This window comes from Rhinolophus sinicus, chromosome 18, assembly GCF_057876585.1.
Source record: "Rhinolophus sinicus isolate RSI-liver-muscle chromosome 18, RSI-T2T, whole genome shotgun sequence".
Taxonomy (NCBI): domain Eukaryota; kingdom Metazoa; phylum Chordata; class Mammalia; order Chiroptera; family Rhinolophidae; genus Rhinolophus; species Rhinolophus sinicus.
In genome coordinates, this window is record NC_142518.1 from 66,873,790 (window position 1) to 66,879,114 (window position 5,325).

Genomic DNA, 5,325 nt, shown 5'->3' on the forward strand with positions numbered 1-5,325 from the left:
CTTGTTTGATGGAAGGTCATCACAGTGGTGGTTTTAAGTTGTTTATTTATTTTTAACTAAACTCGTAAAATCGTAAGCAGGAGTCCGTGAGACAGATGAAGGCTGCTTTGATTGCAGTAGGGCCTGGGGCAAGAGCACTACCAGTCAGCCGTCTCCTCACACCCTGTAGGAGCACCTGAGTTTCTGCAGAAACCAATTTGAAAACACTGCTTAATCATTTTCTTCATTAATAGGTCTGGGGAGTGTGCCCTTGATAGGGCTGTCAGATTTAATGAACAAAAATACAGAACATCCAGCTAAATTTGAACATCAAACTTAAAAAATGAATACAGATATCTCCTTCTTTTTGAAAGTTCGCATTACTCCACTTAGCTTTTACAAATGACATACATACATGGTAGTACCTGTTTTCACTAACTGATAAAAATCCAAAGAGGATTATTGCCTTAACCGAAAAAAAAAAAAAAGACAAGAAAAATAATGAAAAGTGAAAACAGCGTTCAGCATTTGTTTTGCAGTGAGCCCTTATAGAGGCACAGTGAACACTCAACAGCAAGAGTGGCCAGCCACGTCCCTTCCCAGGAACCACACTTAGCATCTCAGCACCAAGCCACCATAGCTTTGAACTGTGTCTGTGAACATCTGTGCTTTATCTGGATTCATTTCATGCATATGTTAGCCAGATGCATTTTAAGGTATCAGAGCTTGTAAGGATGTTACACTTAGCATAAAACTGGACGTAATTAAACATATTTGGTATGATTTGGTAGGTTATTGGGGGGGATTCTAGGAATGCTAAAAAAGTTTTCCATATAAATTAATGGTAATTGCTTCTTTGATTTATGCCATTTTGGCTTATAAAAGGTTTCATAGGAACACTCTACTTTCAGATAGCAGGGGAAACCTGTAATTTTTTAGCACAGCAGATTCTAGAATAAAGTCTTTTATTTAAGGTCGTTTCATAATAGTATTAATCAGAAGCCATAAGAACTTAACTCTTGTTTATATCAATTAGCCTATGGTAAAATTGGTTTCGTTATACTTCATTTTGCTTAAAGTCGCAAAACCTATTAATGATGACGTTAAGTGAGGACTTACTGTATACCTGTGACCCATGCAATATTTGGAAGACACTTATACCAAAACAGATGGTTTGTTATTTTTCTGGAATTTTTTTTTAATTTATTGGGGTGACAATTGTTAGTAAAATTACATAGATTTCAGGTGTACAATTCTGTATTACATCATCTATAAATCCCATTGTGTGTTCACCACCCAGAGTCAGTTCTCCTTCATATATGGTGATTTTTCTGGAATTTAAATTTAACTGAGCATCCCGTATTTTTTCTGGCAACTCTAGCCTTAGAGGAAATAGGGGCATTGTGTCTCAAAGGAGCCAGGGTCAGAAATAAGAAAAATGCCGAGATTCCCCACATTACAACTGTGATACTCACCCCCAGGATTTCTCTAGTATAGTAGTACTTGTCGGCCTTCTCATATAATAGGAAGGCATGCACAAACAAGAAAACATTCAGCCCCAACCAAGTAGCCTAGAGGAAAATAAGTAAAACAAACAAAGAATTAAGTGAAATTTGGTGGGCAGGAGGAGATAAGGAGTAGAAAATAGCGTCATCCTTTGGCTATTTTGCATTTATCTGTTTTCATTTTAAATCAGTATAATTCCTCTAGTATCTAACTTATTTTCGGAGTGAGTTAGCACTTCGATACATGCATTAGACACTAATGAGTACGGTCCGCAAACAAAGGTCCATGGGCCAAATCTGGCTCATTACCTGTTTTGTACAACCTACAACTGAGAACAATTTTTACATTTTTTTGTTTTCACATTTTTAAACGGTTGGAAAAAATCAAAAGAAGAATGACATTTTATTACATGAAAATTATATGAAATTCAAATTTCAGTGTTTAAAAATAAAGTGGTATTGGAACTCAGCCATGTCTACTTACATCTGTATTATTTATGACTGCTTTCATGATACAGTGAACGAATTGATTAGGTGTGATGGAGCCCATATGGCCTGCAAAGCCTAAAACGTGTACTATCCAGACCTTTACAGAAAACATTTGCCAATTCCTGGACTAGAGCATTTAAACTATATTACCTAAAATATGGCAATCAGTGAATATAGATTTCTAAAGAAAAAAAAGTAAAAGAACAAATTTAACAGCTGTAACAATATTCATCTGAAAAGAACTAAACCATTCCAGATGGGCCTGCCTCTTTAATTACACCCTGACACACATTTTCCTGTTTTCAGATTGTGAGTCTCTTTGCAAATTAACCTATCATTGCTTTGGACTCATTTGAGTTCTTAAGAGTGCTTTGTCTATTCCAAGCTCTGCCTCTGCATTGGCAAAGGGGGATAATTGGAACCCACTGCCCACTGCCTTGGAGACCAACCAGTTGGGATCTAGCCCAAGCTTGGAGGTGCTAGTCTGTAACTGCACAGGACACTAGGGCACTGGGATACTTCTAAAACATATCCCTGCCCATTCAGATTCACTAGATCTGAACTACTTACACACCTCTAGCAGCATGGCCTAGTGATTTAAAGTGTGGTACTGGAATCAAACTCCTTGGGCTCAAATTCTAGCTCTACCACTTTCTAGCTCTAATCTTAGACAGACATGTGATTTAACTCTCTGAACCTCAATTATTTACCTGTAAAATGAGAATAATGACAATATCTACCTCACAGCACTGCTGTGAGGCTTATGTGAAATAATGCATGTTAAGTAATTAATACACTGCTTGATGCATAGTAAGAGCTCAATGAATGCCGGCTACAGAGTTGCATTGTTACCAGACTGGCTTTACCAATTAATTTCTTCCTACATCCTTTGCTTAGATACCCTTTCAGAGATGAGTGTCTTCCAGAGATTCTTTGACCCTAATGGAAAAAGAGATGAAAGCCACAGATACCTCAAGATTCAGAAGATAGAGGAGAGAAACTTATTTAGAGGGAGCAGAAACATTTCGGGATCCGAGAGGGACACAGAGGCAAGAACCTCTGTGTCCGCCCATAATCAATTGCAGACAAGACAAATGATGAGATACAGTGACATCTGGGAGTCAGGAGTTCCATTTCTCACCTCACCTATCATTTCCTCCACTATAAATGGAAAATAAAGTGCAGTAGAATACCTTTCAGGAAAAAGGAGTAAAAATATTTTTTGAGTAATTTATTTTTCATTAAAAAAAGTAGTGCATAGGAGTATCTGTCAGAGAGAGCAAAAAGTCTGAGCCTGCCAGCAGGATTGGTGAGGGATACAGGAAATTCAAAGATAGATTGTTAAATGTGAGTCACCACCATGGGCGATGAACTCTCTGTGAAAAAAATAAGAGAGGGATAAAAAGCGCAGAGGATTTGAGAGCTAGAAACACCTTTATTAATATTTTCAATATTGATTACATGTTGAAAGGATAACATTTTTGACATATTGGGTTAAACAAATATATTACTAAACATTAATTTCACCTATTTCTTTTTACCTTTTTCAATGTAAGCATTAGAAAATTTAAAAATCACATATGTGGCTCACATTATATTTCTAGTGGACAGCCCTGAGCCAGATGGTCTCTAAAATCACCTCTAACTCAAATGTTCAATGATTTTATGAAATCTTGATGTGAGCAGTATAGGAAGGATGGGGAGAAATGAATGCTCCATAACAGTAGTTAGAAGTGAAATGGAAAAGGAAAAGAGAAGACTGAAAATGTAAACAGATTGAAATTTCAAATACTTGTGGCTTGAAAACATGAGCAATTGCATATTACATGTCCCTTTATCAATTTCTAGAGTTGGATATTTTTCCTTTTCTAAAATGGTGAAATATATCATACATAGAAGACTATATAAAATACATATCTTCAGTCCTAGAGTTGGACTTTTTAACTGATAACTGGCCTTGATAAGCCCAATATTGGCATGGAATCTTTCCCTTTAAATAACTTTACAAATATTAACAAACATGATGTCTCTTTACTCTGTTAAAAGTAATTAATAGGCAGTACAACATCACTTACCAGAACCAAAACTGACAGCCAGTGGTTAACCACCCAGTTTCCCATTGTCAAGAGGTGCTTTGGATCCTCTCTAGGTAGCAGGAAGATTCAGCAACCTGGATTCTGGAGAGGTTCTTCAGGGTTGGAACCTCTGTCCAGCTAGGGTCTGTGAATCTTTAAGAGATGAAAGACGCACATCTACCCACAAAGCTTCCAGGAATAAATAAGTACATTCGACCTTCCTCCTCTGGACGGAACTATGTTATCAGCTTTGGTAGACCAGCCCTACCTATGAGAACCACCGGGGTTTTCCCTAGTGGGGATTTATCCCTTCAGGAAATAGCAGTCTTCTTGGGTGAGAATATGCTCTCATCATCTTATCAACATGACCTAATGTGAAGCATTGCCTTCCTTGATAAGGCATTTGCTAAGGTTCCTTGCAAGAAAGACATTAAGCTGGGCTATAAACAACAGATAAGCTCAGAAGAAGCAGGACAGGAAGCAAGCATATTTAGGAAGTTGCTTTAACATGAGCTTTCAGAAGAGCCTCCACATCTGCCAGCTGCGATTTGGACATCAAGCCTGGCTGGCTTAGAAATTTCAGTATCTGGAGGGTGATCAGTATCCAAGGGGATGATCTGGCTCTGGGGAGAGATTGACTGGCTGGGAGGACAAGTGAAAAGAATGGCCAAATAGAATAAGAGAAAAGTGAACGGTATAAGTGTACACCTCGGTTCACAAAACGGAGTCAAAGTACTCAAAATGAGGGAGGTGATTGTCTCCTAGTTTGATTGATTAGCTAGAGTTGTGTGTTTGGTTCTGGGCACTGAGTTTTTCCTTTTCTAAAATGGCAAAATATTCACTGAAGGGTATATAAAACATATATGAAACTTAAAGAATTGTTTTAAGGAACGAATATCTATGTACTCAATACCTAAGTTAAAAAAAAAAATAGAGCATTTATTTCCAGTATCTTAAAGCCCGCTGTGGGGCCCTCCCTGATCACATCCCCCTGCTGGCCCTCTCTCTTCGTCCATCAGATATAACCACTATCCTGAAATTGGGGATAATCATTGCCTTGTTTTTCTTTATAGTTTTAACTAACTAAATGCATCCCTGAATCTGTTATTTAGCTTTTTCTGTTTTTGAACTTTTTAATAAATGGAACCTAGCTGTTCGTATGTATATATGCTCCTGGGATTTCTTTTACTCAACATTGTGTTTTTGAGATTCATACATGTTGGTACATATAGTTTCAGTTTATTTACACTGCTGTATCATATTCCATGGCATGAATA